This window comes from Adiantum capillus-veneris, chromosome 27 (genome assembly GCF_014529385.1).
Source record: "Adiantum capillus-veneris isolate H3 chromosome 27, ASM1452938v2, whole genome shotgun sequence".
Taxonomy (NCBI): domain Eukaryota; kingdom Viridiplantae; phylum Streptophyta; class Polypodiopsida; order Polypodiales; family Pteridaceae; genus Adiantum; species Adiantum capillus-veneris.
In genome coordinates, this window is record NC_140957.1 from 88,092,527 (window position 1) to 88,109,261 (window position 16,735).

At 41.6% G+C, this 16,735-nt stretch overlaps 1 pseudogene; it reads left to right on the top strand.

Annotated features, from left to right (window-relative positions):
- Nucleotides 1–12,582: 12,582 nt before the first annotated feature.
- LOC147422349 (uncharacterized) lies at nt 12,583–15,246 on the top strand (annotated as a pseudogene).
- The last annotated feature ends 1,489 nt before the right edge of the window (nt 15,247–16,735 follow it).

Sequence of the window (16,735 nt, forward strand, 5' to 3'; positions counted from 1 at the left end):
ACATTCGTTCAGCAAAATCTGCAAAACAGGCTTGGGATATTTTGGCTGGTCTTTATGCAAGTCGCAACGAGGCTAAAATTGCTTTGTTGCGTAAAGAGCAGGAATCGAAGATTATCCATGAGGAAGATGATATGGACACTTTCCTTGTTGGTGTCAAGGATATCAATGAGAAACTTATTTCTGCAGGTGAAGTCATTTCAAACAGTTCCCTTATGCAAACTATTCTTGATGCCTTACTAGATTCTTACCAGACTTTTGTTAGTACTTGGAGATTTATGACCCAAGGAAATCCTGAAGTTGTCAAGTTTGATGCATTATGCACATTGTTGTTGCAAGGGTCACTTTCTAGAAAAAACAGGATTAGAAAGCGTGCAGTTGAACAAGTTTTATTGCTTCTCAAAGAAAGGGTAGTAACAGCAATGCAACCACTTCTTATGGTTCTGCTGCGAGTGGCAAAACTTCTGTTCCCAATGCTTGTGCTGGTAGCACTTCGTCTGGCAATTCTGGTGATAAGGGCAAAAAGAAGATGCGTTGCCATTATTGTAAAGCTAATGATCACTTCATCAAGCAGTGTCCTAAGTTGAAGGCCAAAGAGGCTAAGAAAAAAGAGGGTGGTTCCACTGCAAATGCTGGTTCCACTACCAATGCAGCCATTGTTGAGTCTTCTGTGAAAGGAGACTGTGATGCTAATGTTGATGCAAAATGGGCTTTTAGTGCAGAGTGCACTTACAATCCTGTTGTCCATGATGCATGCATGTCAGTTGCTACAAATTCACATATGTGGTATTTCGACAGTGGTGCTACAAAGCACATTACCTCACATCGTGAATTGTTCACCTCTCTCGAGTGTGTCCCTCATGGGAATTCAGTCACTTGTGACAACAATGCCTCTTATCCGGTTCAGGGAGTTGAAAAGATTATGCTTACTGCTGCAAATGGCAGTTCTTTCACACTTGTTGATGCACACTTGGACTTGTAGTCAAATTTGTGGATGACTGATGTACAGTTCATGATCTCAGTTTTGGTGATGATATTGTTGCATTTGGGCTTTTGTGTTGTGGGTTGTATAAAGCTCACTTTGTATGACAAGTGTGGACAAAATTTTGCAAATGCAGTTGCAGATTCAAGGGCTATTTCAGATGCAAAACTTTGGCATGCACGTTTTGATCATCTAAATTTTGCCAGTTTGCTGTGTTTGCAGAAATCTAATATGGTTGCTTCTTTGCTGCCTCTTGAAGCACCTGTCAAACATGTTTGCGACGACTGTATTTTGGGTAAGATGTAGTGTTCGAAGTTTCCAAAGGATGGTTCAATTAGGGCCACATGCAGGTTGCAGTTTGTGCATAGTCATGTTTGTGGCCCCATGCAAACTCCGTCCTTGGGCAATTACCTTTACTTCGTGACTTCCGTTGATGATTACTCTAGGCATGCATGGGTATTTCCCCTTAAAGCGAAGTTCGAAGTTTTTATGTGCTTCAAACAATTTCTAGCTATGACTGAAAATGTATCGAAATGTACTATGGGCACCGTCCGTTCCAATCAATGGGGGGAGTATATGTCTCATGAATGTAATGCATTTCTAGCTAGTCGCGGGATAAAACACCAACGTAGAGTGCCTTATACACCTCAACAAAATGGTGTTGCTAAGAGGAAAAACAGGTCAGTTACAGAAATGGCACGATGTATGGTCAAAAGTCAAGCTTTGCCGCATTCTTTTTGGCTTGAGGCCATCATCTGTGCCACTTATGTACTTAACAAGTGTCCTACAAAAACTTTGCAGTCTATTTAACCATATGAAGCATGGCATGATAGAAAGCCTTCTATTGAGCACATGCGTGTTTTTGGTTGTTTGGCATATGCTTTGGTGCCACAAACGCAACGCAAAAAAATGGATAATAAGGTTGTCAAATGTATTTTTGTTGGTTATAGTGTTGAAAGCAAAGGTTACATGATGTATCATCCGCAAACAAAGCATATTCTGGTTTCACGAGATGTAGTGTTTGTGGAAGATTCTGTTCATTTCTTGCTGTCATGTACTAGAGACAATAATGTAAGCTCACAGGACATTTATGACACTTTGTTGCCTCTTTTGAGTGGTGGAAGTTTAAATGTAAATTCCAATGAGGCAAATGTAAAGCCTATGGGGGTTTTCAAAAAAATTTCAAATCAGTTTATTACTGATGCAGATGTACATGATGTACTTAATGAGGAAAGGGCTGAAAATGAGCAGGCTAGAGATATGCCAAAATGGTTGGTGCACACTTTGCGTGACAGTAAATTGGATGCACCTTTGTCTAGTCGTACTCGTTCAGGCTCTTGCCATGTATCTTATGCATCAGATTGTTATGCTTTGGCTGTGTCTGGCTTACATGATGTTGAGGAACGTCTGTCTTTTAATGAAGCACATAATTCAAAAAATTGGATGGCTGCCATGCAATCAAAATATGATACACTTACAGAAAATGGCACATGGACTTTATGTGATTTGCCTCCTGGCAAAAAGACCATTGGTACGAAGTGGGTTTACAAGTTGAAACGCAATCCGGATGGTGAGATCGATCGCCATAAGGCTCGACTTGTTGCAAAGGGTTATGCATAGCAAAAAGGCATAGATTATGAAGAGACTTTTTCTCCCACTTGTCATATGACTACTGTGCATTTTCTATGTGCATTGGCAGCTTGTTTTGGTTGCGATGTACATCAATCAGACATTGTTAGTGCTTTCTTGAATGGTGACAAAGTTTGAGGAAGTTTATGTAACACAGCCTCGCGGTTTTGTCAAGAAAGGACAAGAGGACAAAGTAAGAAGGCTTTGTATGGGTTGAAGCAATCTCCTCGTGCTTGGTATGAGAAAGTTGATACTCATTTGGTCAAACAAGGCTTTCGTAACAATCCAACAGAAAGCACATTGTATGTAAAGCGTAAGGGTAATGTACTTCTCATCGTGGTTCTTTATGTCGATGATTTCCTGATCACTGGACCAAATGAGAGACATATTGTTGAATTTAAGGCTGATTTGAATACTACTTTCAAGATGAAAGATTTGGGGATGTTGCATCATTACTTGGGTATACATTTTAAGCAGTGTGATGATGGTATTGCCTTGTGTGAGAAAAGTTACATAGAGACATTGCTATGTAAGTTTGGACTTGAGGATTGCAAACATATTGCCACTCCCATGGAAACAGGTTTGAAGTTAAGTCTACATGATGTTGGTGATCCTTCTGATGTCACTCTTTACCAAATTGCTGTTGGCTGCCTCATTTCAACACGAGGCCGGATATTCAGTTTGCAGTCTCACAGGTCAGCAGATTTATGCATAGCCTAGGTTTTAAGCATTGGTAGGCTGTGAAGAGGATTTTCCGCTACCATAATGTCACTTTACATCTTGGCTTGTTTTATTCCAAGGGGGGATCATTGCCGCCAAACTTACATGCTTTTTCGGACTCAGATTGGGGCTGGTTGTTTTGACACGAGAGTGTCCACTAGTGGTTTTTATTTCATGCTTACCAGTTTATGTATATCATGGTTGAGCAAGAAGCAACCTACTGTGGCCACTTCTAGTTGTGAGGCTGAGTACAGGGTAGTCTTCACAGCTACGGTTGAGTGTGTATGGCTCAGACGCCTTATGGCTGATTTGGGTGTTGGACATGACACTGCCAACACTATCTACACTGACAATCAGAGCACATTGGTAGTCGCGAGGAACCTAGTTTTTCATGCTCGCACAAAGCACATTGAGGTGTATTACCACTATGTCAGGGAGAGGCTCTCAGCAGGAGAGATCAACTTGGCTTATGTGCCAACACAGGACAACCTTGCAGATCTTTTCACAAAGGCATTGTCTCATGAGAAGCTTGAAGCTTTCCACAAAGCTTTGGCCTTGCTCCCCTTTGTGGACTGATCATGTCCTCAAGGCATGTCACTTCCCTTTACTCATGTGCCAGCTCTCGTTCACCGCATCACTCTAGGGGGGGATTTGTTACCATATATTGTTACCATATACATGTGGTAGTGATGTATGTGAACACACTAGGACCGCCGGGGAATTTTTTCCCTCTTAAGGAGGTTTTTTCCCTCGTGCATTGTATATACGCCCATCTCTCTAGGGCTATCTATCTTTTCATTGCACACTAAGTAGCACACTCTCAGTCGTGCGCCTTGAGCTTCCTTCGTCTTCTCCAAGCTGTGTTCATTTCTCTACAACCCAAATTCCAACACTAGGACAAGGTCTGCACTAGAGAGATTGACACTTACACGTGCTCTGGGTATAAAAATTGCCATGCCACATAGGGTCTAGCCACCAAAATCTGCAAATGGGTGTGAAATACCTGGAGGATTACCTTTTACACAAACGACTTGATCCTGGGAGGGTGTAGATTGCAAAACCAAGCCATTTTGGTATGCACCCAAATCATTAAATGTTGTTATCTGAAATAGGTATGGAAAGCCCGGAACATTTGCATCTTTGGAGCAGAACATGTCATGTTTCAATTCAAGGAGGTGTTGAGTAAGAACATTGAGCTTATCTTTATTGTGGTGTTACAATATTGGGCACCCTTCTATTGTATGTGGTTAGCATTACAATTGGGATAGCGCGTATAATGATTAACCATTGTGATGTCTTACTTTTTCACTAATAAGGGAGTTGATGTTATGTTTTGAATTGTAAATACAAGAGTAAAAGTGTTGGCACCATTATTTTTGTAAAGATTGCTCCACATTTCTATTGTCCTTCCAAGATTTATGCTATTATTATCGAGCTCACGCAACCCGCCTACGGCGGGTCTCGCTCGCTCGTACCAACAGGCTGCTTTGTAGCTCATTAATGAACACTTTGTAACGGCTAATCTTATGCAATTTCTCAAGCTCACTCGTGAGCACATATAGAAACCCTCATGAGGGCTAGAGCTATAGGCCATTCTTATGTGAGATGCTCTCAGTTTTTCCCTTTTCCCTCTCTTAACCTATGTCTTGGGCTATGGAGCTTCTCTGTGGCATCTTCTTGTGTAAGAATTTGTCTCCCTTTCCTTCTTTACTATTGTGTGTGTGTGTGCATGTCAACGTCTCTCTCTCTCTCTCTCTCTCTCTCTCTCTCTCTCTCTCTCTCCCCACCCATCTTTCTCTATGTGTCAACATCTTCCCCTTCTAATCCTTCTTTTCCCTTCTCCATAATGGCAAGGCTTATTCGCTCCTAGCATGTAGGATCAAAGAGAGGGGTAGCTGCCAATGTTGAAGAATGGAATCATGCACTTAGTTGTTGAATTAGCTACTTGATTCGTCCTTAATAGCTCTTTGTCAGGATCCTATTGTGTCTCTTTTCAAGACCCCTTCTGGAAACATTGTCCCCTCAAGGCACATGCAATGCTTAAGGTTGATTATATATTCTTTTCTGAGTTAATATTAACATCTCCACTCAGAATTGTCAATATGACCCCCCCCCCCCCCCAAAAAAAAAAAAGAGACTTCATAAAACTTAAACGCAAATCAACTTATAAATAACCACCTCCACTCATGATTATTTTGAATTAAAAAAGGGAGACTGTGATTTCTCAATCGATCTCATCATGCTTATTCTATAAAAACTATTGTAAGCAATCATTTCATATCAAGCAACTCAAAGCAATAAGACTATTGAGTGAAGAAAAGACACTACACATCAAAAACTCATTATCACTTTGCATTAGGAAAAAAAATCAACTAAATATTAAAATGGCTTTTCATTTATGTTACTTTTGCAAATACATCTCAAGATAGAAAGAGCGAAATTAATATAAAAATCATATTTAGGTTGTCAAAAACTAAATGTTTGAAATTAATATCCAAAGGAAATAGTTCTCTCCTCTCTCTCTGTCTCTCTCTCATGCATATATATATATATGCATGAGAGAGAGAGAGAGAGAGATAGAGAGAGAGAGAGAGAGTTAACTTTGAGTGTATTCTTATTACTATTATTTGTATTGAGTTATGGACCGGGCTTGTTGGTTCCACATGTGTAGTCATTGGGTGATCGCTGAGGATAGGAGCACACTACATTTAGAGAGAGAGAGAGAGAGAGAGAGAGAGAGAGAGAGAGAGAGAGAGAGAGAGAGAGAGAGAGCATGTTGAACTCTTAGCCGCATGTGGGCACCCACATGTGGATGGGACGACCCACACATAAGTGGTATGTAACCTAATATTTTCTTATTCTCGAATGTATGGTTTTGCTCTTGCTCTCCCTCTCTAGTGTGCTATATCTCTTGCTATGTGTGTGTGTGCGTGCGTGCACACGTGCGTACAAGCCAACAGCGATACAACAACGGCGAGGCAATTGAGCAGTGCAGCGAGCTCCTTCTTCACGGAGACGCGAGTTTCTTGCATCGACAACTACACAAATGCGAGTGACACACTTGTCTGCATCCGTGAGCTTCCCTACATCTAGGTTGTGTCTTTGTAGCCTCAGTGGCTCACACACAATGCACAACAAGTCCCTTGCAATCCAACATTTTTGGCGTCGTTGTGCGTCAAGTTGCAAACCGCAACTATGCTACTATTTCTCTGTAATTTTTTTTTGTATTTTTGCACAGATATGTGTGGCAAGCCAGATTGGTCAATTTGAATGTTGTTTTTGTGCATATCTGTTGTTGTAGTAATACAAATTTGTTGTTTGGACTGAGAAAAGGCTGTTTGTCAGTGCATTTTTAGCAATTTTTGCAATAAATTCTACATTCTCTGTAATTTTTGCATTGATTTTTATTATTTTCGTGGTTTTTGTTTTAAATTATGCATTTTTTGCACTAATTTTTTAAAATTTTGCATTATTTTTGTACTTTAAAAAAATTCATTTAAAAAGATTTAAAATAAACAAAAAATAAAGAAAAGAAAAAACAAAAAACAAAAAACAAAAATGTCACTCAAAATTTGAAACAAAGAACCCCCCAATTGTCCCCTCCCCGACCCTAACCCGAACACGGTCTTGGTCTTGGTCTAATGAATCTTAGGGATTTAATATTTACATAATTATGTAAATTTTGTGTGGTCATAAGGACTTATTATCATTTTAACATCATCACACTTAACATAATCACAAACAAGCCGTTTAAGGGCAACTTGGTAGCCCACAAAAAGCGGCTTTTTCATTTTCCTAGCAGGCCCCTCGGAAAAATGTAAAAGCTCGATGGGCCCGTAACTAAATATATAGACGGGCCCGATCGAGCCCACTAGGTGTTATTTTGTGAGCAACATATATATATATATATATATATATATATATATATATATATATATATATAGAGAGAGAGAGAGAGAGAGAGAGAGAGAGAGAGAGAGAGAGAGAGAGAGAGAGAGAGAGAGAGAGAGAGGACCTCCTATGCACATACGTCAAGGGAGGGAGGGTCGTGTGGGAGCGTGCTCTACATTGTAGTGCACGGCAGTAGTAGAGTACTTAACCACACAACTCAAGTTTTTGTGTTCTGTGTGCGTTGTGTGATAGCGTGCCTTTTGTCGTATTGGACGATAATAATAAGGTACCTTACCACACAATGTGTGTGTGTGTGTGTGTGTGTGTAAGTTGTTCTATAATATAGTGTTTACCACAGGGACATCACCTCGGTAACGTGGGGAATATGATATCCTTGTGGTAAGTATTGGCTCACCGTTTGGAAACTACGTCGGTAACATGACAATATTGGTATCCTTATGGTGAGTCAACTTCCCTTCCCTTGCCAAAAAAAGATACGGGCATCGATCGGTAACGTGGCATGCTTGTATGCAAACTATTATTACTCTTTGGATTCGAGCAACACTCGGTTGATAACGCGGCTATATAGTGTCGTTTGATAGAATCATTTGTTTTTGCAAAAATGTGTCGTTCAAGTCATCAACCCGGCCTTATGAACGCTATATAATTTGTATGTGCATGTGCATATCATGTTTTTTAAGTTTTAAGTATATGAAATACTTGGTCGGTAACGCAATCGTCAAGAGTATTTCATATATAAATGTTTAAATTGTCTGTAATTGTTATTTTTAAGCGTTTTTTGTCAAAATTTATTATATCTAATCATATTCAAAAGAATATTTCAATAATCTAACTATCTATTGAATTCTTTATCAAACATACACATACAGAAGTCATAAAAAATATAACATATATGATATCACTTTTGTACAACCTCAATAGTGTTTATACCAATGAATAACATCTTCGCAAAACATTAGTCAATGTTGTCTTGATATCGTTCCAAAATCTTTTTGGATGTAAGACGTTCTATTTAATTTATGATTTTTTTGTTAAAACCACACCATATTTTCATTTTACTCGTGTGCTTCTACTCAGAACAATGTTTTTTTTCAAGAAATTATACACTATCAATATTTTTAAATGAGCTAAAATTTACGAGATGTTTGTGGGTTTAAAACCTTGAATTACTTTGTTATTTAAGGTTGGCAATATATACATTACAAATCTTGATATGAGACGTTATATTCAATTTATGAATTCTTTGCTAGTGGATGAAGTGGAAGCGAGAATGTTGGCTAGCCAAATTTTCATGATTTTCCCACCTTTTTAATACTAATTGGGTTAAATTATTTCGAGCTATCACATGACCTATTCCACACCATGCATAGTAAAGAAAAAAGAAAATAAGAAAAATCAGGTGAAAACAACCAAAATAGCTAGTGGCGAGGCCTCTTAGGGTACTCATCAATGCTTTAAGGGTCATGTATCTACGCTCTGATCGAGTCCTAGAGTCTGATCAGCTTGAGAGTGCTTCAAATTATGGGGGCACTCACTATCCATCTACATTAGGTTCCAGACCTTCGGCCAGTACCTAAGGTAGTGTGACTCAAGATCCATATGTCATGTGTAGTGACTCTTCCTCTGACTACGATGTCATGGAGGGGTATTCTATACAAAATCTTGAGAGGTCAAGTCAAGACATGCATGCCTTGGGCCCATGGCCCATGGCAGTGTGACTCAAGATCCATATATCATGTGCTCAAGATCCATATATCATGTGTAGTGACTCTTCCTCTAACTACGATGTCATGGAGGGGTATCCTATACAAAATCTTGAGAGGTCAAGTCAAGACATGCATGCCTTGGGCCCATGGCCCAGGTCGAGCATGTTTAGCCACATAAAAGAGACCTTCAGTAGAGCCACTCGCTCTGAACATGCGACTAGCGAACTAAATGAAGGGGGTGGGGAAGTTAATTCACCTTTCATGTCTAATGTAGACCCCAGACTCCTTGAGAGTGCCCATGTGAATATTCCATCCACTGCACTCCCTAGCCCTGAAGTTATATTACCTGATGGTAGGAGCCTTGCAAAAGTGCAAGAGATCGAACGCTATATCCTTGCAGCTAGGGGAAAAAAATTTGAAAGCTTACGCAAGGCATAGCAATTCAGACAGATAAAGGCAAAGGCACCTATGGTGTCAACTGTGCCATTTAATCCATTGTGATCTCTTGAATTAGCAGCCCCTGAGAGTCAAACCATAGGAATCCACATTGCATTCTCTTTGAAGGACACCCCCAACACCTCAAACCTAGATGGGGCATTTCTAAATGAAAAGTGAGAGTATGACTTACAAACAGAGACTTTAATTGACCTATACATGGGTCAAACATACCATGTGGGTTGGTTAGATGTTCTACAATCTACATCGGGTGCTACCAGCTTAGAGGAGCAACGCTAGAGATTTTGTGATGCCATCCATAGGGTGACCGAGTTGGAAAGGCAAAACAAAGGGATTAACATGCCTTCAACGAGTCTCATGAGATTTTTGGATACAGGGAAGTCAAACAACCAACCCTATCGCAAATGGAGACTCCTCAGTGAGTCCAGTGGATCCTCCATATGTCATTTTACTAAGAGTCGCGGTACAATCTGAGCCCACAAGCAATAGTTTTACCTCTCCAAACTTAGTTCATCTTTCTCTTAATGCAACTACAGTTACCATGCTTACCCAGTGATGAGCATGGTGAAGAATACACCTTGGATCTCATTCGTTAGTAAAGCACCACTACCTAGTAGCATAGTGCCTACAACATTACTCATGAGTGTGCATCAATCATATGTACCTATTGCCCCTCATGTTCATGTAGCTCCTACACCCCCAATTGTTTCAACAGCTTACACTCCACGACCACCCTAGCCAAGCCCTTATTCCAGTGGAGCTATACCAGAGCTGACATTAACTTGTCATATCCCACATTTGCTAGGCCTAGGGCCACACCTATGAACTTCGGGCCACCACACGGCACAACGCCGTACCAAGCCCGGGACCCAAGGACCACCCGTACCCCAAACCCCATGTCAACCCACATTCCACATGTAGTCCTGGAAGCGCCTCTGCCCACTATACCTACTCACTTGGGTGACTTGGAAACCTTTGCTCAAGCTATCGGTCGATCTATTACCAAAAACATGCACATCACACCTAACACAGAGACTAGAAGCAAGGTAGTACAAGCAGCTAAGCTTCTACAAAAGTTCACTGGAGACGTAGATGTTAGGAAGCATATTGAGGTTTTTGAACACGTATGTGATTCCCTGGAAGAGCACAATGGACTACATAAGTGCAAGGCTTTAAGTTTTGACTCTAAGTGGGAAGGCAAGGGATTGGTATAGAACCCTAAGGAATGAAGAGGGCACACACTATCCTACTCTTAGTAGATTGTTCTTGAGAGAGTATATACAAGAGGGAGTTTGGGTCATAACATCTCAGCTCCAGAAAGCCCAACAAGAGGAAGGTGAGTCAGTGAGAGACTTTATTAGCTTAAAGAATTTGAACTCTCGTTGTGATATAAATGAGCATTTCAATAATAATCAATTGCTCAATAGATTTGTTAGGGGACTGCTACATGAGGATATCTATAATGGCATAGCCATTAAATGTATCACTACTTGGCAAGAAGTCACCACCAATGCAATCCAATTGGAAGACAATCTAATGATTGAAGGAGAAACAATGTCTATTGAGCCAAAGCTTACTAGCTCGCAAGCAATTGGGCATGAGCCAATGACTATAAAGCCCATTGTCAAAGAGCAAAAACTATTGGAGATGACTTTGGCTGACCTCACCAAGGTGTTAACCCTCATGAACATCCTATCAACTTCGCCGGACGCATATTATTTATTTGATTGAGTCATGGACCAGGCTTGTCGGTCCAGTAGGTGTGTAGGTGATCATTGATGAGAGGTGCACCACTTATCTTATTTTTACAGTAGTTTTGCAATGACCGGCCACTGTGGGCGCCCATGTGTGAATGGGTCAAACTCTTTTAAAAGGTCCATTTGACCTAAAAATCATTATTCTTGGAGGTGTAAGCTAAGAAGTGCTCTTGATCCGTCTCTGTCTCCTTCTCCTTTGTGTGCTCACGTGTATATACGTGTCTGTGTATGCTTGAGAGAGAGAGAGAGAGAGAGAGAGAGAGAGAGAGAGAGAGAGAGAGCATTGCGGCGGCATTGGCGATTGAGCGCGGCATTGACTGCGGCTCCTTCTTCTTTGCAGCACAGGATCCTTCACGAGATGGAAGCATTGAGCGGTGAGTGACACACCATTGTTTCTTTGAGCTTGCAAGGACTCTCTAGTTGTGTGCTTGCAGCCTTTTGAGGCTTGCACACAGTGCACAGGCAAGTTCCCAGCCCTCGACACGTACGACGAAGCGTATTGGCACCGATGGTATAGCCAAACTGTGTCGACCTATGGAAGTGCAGGAAGCCTAGGCATGGATGTTTGCAAGCAAGTGACAGGGACATTGGGCAAGTATTTGATGGAGCCAGGAGAGAGGTACACCGAGATGGAACACTCGCTAGTCGAAACTTCAAGTGTTTTTTGCTATCACAGGTGACAAGAGCAAATGCTTATATCGTAAGGTGGTAAACAAGACAAGGGGTGCTAGATACAGGTGCTATCAGGTTTAAGATATGGGACTTTAATCGAGGTGTCTGCAGGAGACTCTACTTGCCAGGATGTGTATGTAAGATGTGGTGTTTTGCAGGTCAAAGATGCTTTTCCAACTCAACTGGTCGGAGAGCTTGAAGGTACCAAGGATCGATGGATTTATCTCCAAAGCGAGGCTTGCTATGTATGTAGAATGTGTACTCCAATTTGGCAAGCTCGAGCTCGTTGGGTAATTGCAGGTTGATGGCTAGCAAGTCTCCACCTTGGACCTATGTCAAGGAGTGGAAGCTTAACTCGATTGGCGGTAGAAGTGGTTGTAGTCTTTCTCTGCAAGATCTCGATACCTGGGAAGTCCCTTTATGAAGCGGGTTCCATCTATTTGTGGCCAGGAGGCCATTGGCACATAGGCTTATGTGGTAGCATATGAGGCAGTGAGTTCGGACCCACTGCAGTCTCGATGGCATGTGAAAGAGCACCAAAGGAAGAGTTTTTAGAGGCTTGCTGAAGATATATATGAAAAAAAAAACAAGGCGACTACTGGTCTGCATGGGGTGGTGATGACATCTGGATGGTGGAGGGAGTGCAAGTCCTGCAGATGGCCGTCAGGGCTTCTAGAGGAGTGCCATCTTTGCATAGTGGGGCCGGCCAGTTGAATACAAGAGGGCGCGGCAATTGCATGAAGCTAGGAGTTATAGGAGAGGCGACCAATAGCGAGGTCGCTATTGGCCAAAGAGAGGCGGCCTCCTTGCAGAGCAAGGTCGAGAGTGGCATGAGGGGCCAGTGGTTGTCGAACTCGTCAATGAGGAGGGGTTGGGAGTCACTGTAAGGCCACCAATTGGGTACCATCCGGGTGTAAATAGGAGGTTTGGTTAGCACTACACGGGGTCTGTAGAGACGGGGATGTGCACGGTCACCAGGATATGTAAAACAAGAGGTGCCAGTTGGAGGACGGAGAGCCGTGAGTGGCTGGGGTTGGGCAGGCCAAAGAAGGCCACATGGGAGATGGCCTTGTCCGGCTGAGGGGTGTCAAGAGCTACAGAGCAGAGGGGCGGCCAAGAGAGCCTATCCAAGTGCAAGAAGGGACAGGGCCATAAGCTGCCGATTGTGAGTAAAAGAAAGGTTGAGACCTATCAAGTATGAGTGCATACGGAGGAGGAGAGGAGCCAGCCATGCTGTCCCACTTCTTAAGCCTTGTAAACTCATCGGATGTTGCACCAAGGAGGGAGTTTTTCTCAGAGAGGTCCATCATTGTACATGTTTTGCTAATCGAAACAGCTTGAGCCCCCATATGCTCGTTGTTGGAGTGATCAATATGTGTTGTGTTTTTCTCTCCCGCTCTCTTACCTAATGTTATCAGTTATACTTGTGCTTTTGAGGGATGTTGGGTGTAGCTAGAGATTCTCTCTTTGTGGATACAATGTGTGTGATGAGGGTGTAAACTCGTAAGCACACTCATGTATGCCAGTGGTGGTCATGAAATCATCTGTACATGTTAGCATATCTTCAATCACCTATATGCGGTTATATGTTGTTTTGAGGGGTTAGAAGCAGTAGCCATTATGATGTGCTTCGTGATTGAATGTGTGAAATCGGGGTTGGTTGGGTTCGGGCTTGGACATTGATTATTTGCAGATCGGGAGTCTATATAGGTGTGTGTTTACTAGGGGATAGGGGTGTTGTGAAATCATTGGGCTATAGAGAGGCATTCAGATTGTGTGCTCGTGGTTTTCTCATTTCCCCCTTTCCATCTTGTGGTGCCCCCACTGAGGATCCACTGATTGCTTCCTGACCAAGTGTTCGTGAATCAAGATGAAGCAAGAGTTTGGTCCAGTGTTCAAAGGAGATGAAGATGCAGACGATTGGATTGCCGATTTTGAGCTACTTATGCTGACAATACTGTGGATGCCAGGTGATGAAGCAAAGCTCCAGACTCTACCTTTGGTGTTCCGAGGTAAAGCAAAGACTTGGTTTGATGGTTTAGAAGATGTGCACAAGCAGAATTCGATTGGATTTCGAGAGCAATTTTTACAAAGGTATAGAAAGTGGTGTCGGCTTCGGAAGCAGTCACAAAGATCAAAGGCTTGCAGCATGACATAAGTGCAAATGTCAATACCTTTGTGGATAAATTTGAAGCTTATTGGGGGGATTTTGCGACTGTTACCCAAGCAACCAATGCGGGATATTTTAAGCTGGAAAGGTTTCTATCCTGCTTGCATCCCTATGTTTGTGAGAGAGTGGATTATGAAGATCCAAGGACCTTTGATGAAGCTGTCAAATTCGCCAGAGCAAAGAGTCAAAAGATGATGAAGACGATGGAGACAGGATTGCTGCAGTCTATAATCATGTCAACCAGTGGACCTAGGTCCAAACAGATTGATGAGCACCAAGAGGTAAAAGCCCTGTCTTTTATTGATATGAATGTGATGAAAGCACGTGAAGCTGATGCCAGGCTAGAGGAGGTAGAACGAGTGCCAATCAGGTCTCAAAAGATACAGAGAGGCATATTCAGAGTGCCACCCAGTTTGCTTGCTCAAGAGGACGAGGTGATAAAAGATCTTAAAGAAGAGGTGTCGGTTCCAGAATCGATAATGGGGAAGGTAGCAATGGTGCAAGAAGCAGCAAGTTCAGAAGAGGGGTCCGAAAGTTCTCAGAGCTCCAGCAGCAGTATGGACACACTGTAGCATGTGGGAGACAAAATCCATGTCTTCTAGGTATGAAACTCATGATGTTTTTCATGTAGATGAAGTGGAGAAAGATGTATACAAGTTGCCTACCAGCCAGCTGAAGGTCAAAGATAAGCATAATGCAAGTGTGGAGATGCTTTGTGTGAATCTGCCAGCCGAGCAGCCCTATCAAATGTCTTGTGATGGTGAGTCCCTATTGGAGGGAGAGGTATGGTTTGATTGTGCATCCGACTTGTTTGAAGAGAAGTTTTTTGAGGATGACTTGCAGGAGCTAGAAACAGAAGCAAAGGTATGTCGAAGTGATTTATCTATGCAGGGGGTGGGGCAACCTTGTCTTGATGGGCATATGGAGGTGCACAGTTTAGTTTCAGAGTTTGTGTGTAGTCGTGGAGAGATAGCTCCGATAGATAACTCTATGGAAACAGATACATGTGCAGCCTATAACAGAGAGGCTCCATGCAAAGAGGAAGGTGCCGCCAACCTTGTTGGGGATGAGGTGTTTGAAGGACAGGTTGAAGCTCTAGCAGGTCATGCTCTTAAGCTTGAAGAGCTGGTTTTGGTGCCAATTTTAGAAGATTTGGATACAGGTATGCAAGGCAAACATGTTTGTTTGGCTATGCAGCAGGTGGAGACAAATGGTAGGGTTTAGCTACTTCATGCTATGCTATTGATACATGTGTTATTGGAGGTTGCTTAATTTGTAGATATCTTTGTATCAGTTGTGAGGCTTTTTTGAAGAAGACTATACTATGGAGGATTCTCTAGCAGATGATAGGATAGCTGCTTATGATTCAGGTTTCTCAAGTGATAGCAAGTATTCTTATAGCGGACACGAAGATTTATGGATGCAAGGTGACAAAGCTCCATGCTATGAAGAGCTGGAAGGGCGGCGTGTCTACTGGCCTACAAGTGCAAAGGAAGGCTTGGATATGCATGCTTTACAGGTGGATGGCCACGGCCAATGTTTTATTTTTGATCCAGGTGGAGATTACACCATGCTTGGGGAAGCTTCGAGCTTTCCATTTGACCCTGGAGGGTGATGCAGCAGATGCTTTTCTCTCTATCTCTATCCTATTTCTATAGCCATTATATCATTTTCCTTATGCAGTCTATATATCTATGTTATATCATTCTCTCTATACAGTCCTATTTTACCCTCGGGGGGTTCACCATTCAGTACCCCCCTATATAACGTGCGTTCGCGGGGTATTAAAAAAATCCCTCTTTTTAACACTAGGTTGGTAATGGGACACTTTTATGTCCTGTGAAGTGACCATTTTCCTTGAATTATGTCAAGAGTTTCAAAATGGATTTGGAGGTGCTATATGTCTAGAAAGTTGTCTCATGAGCTGAAAAAAACTTGACATTTTTTTGGAATATCAATTCCATCTTTAACCTTGTCCTTGCACAACATTTCACAACCTAAACTGTGTGAAAAAATGGGTCCTGTTTTTGGTTTTTTTCAACTTTTTGCAACTATACCACTCTAGAATTCATGTTTGTGAGGTCTATAATGCTAGAGAAGTATCTTTAGTAGTCCTCAACATGTTCTGATGCTTCTAGGGAGAAATAAATGTTAAAGTTGTAAGTTATGACCAAATTACAAAAATTGTCAAATCTTGTTTTTTAGCCAATTTTAGCTCTTCTATGATTTTTTTGGTGGCTTTCATGATATCCAAATGCAGTTTTGATTCTCTATGTCGCATATTGTAACTTAAAGCTAATATTCCTTGAGTTTTGGGGCACCTAATACCCTATTTTGCATAGTAGACAACGATGGTTGATTTTTTCAATTATAGAAGAAAACGAAACATTCTAGTATATCAAGTATAGCTTGTTTAATATTGTTAGTTTCTTGTGACAACTACATGCATTTTGTAGGTAGTAACCATATCTAGTCATAAGGATCAAATTTGGCTAGATATTGAATAGTTTCTATGGGATTCTACAACTCATAATGTTGAACACAGTTTTTTCATGTTTGCTGTATTTAGCACTTCATCTTTGTCCCCAAGATTCCCCTTGGTAAGAGATGTATTATTCTTTTGACATGCTCCATGGCTCCTTATGAACCTAAAGGACAATAGGGAACTAAGAAAACATGCATATATTATTTGTATTGAGGGTGGCTACAGAAACTTTGATGATGGGTTTGCAGA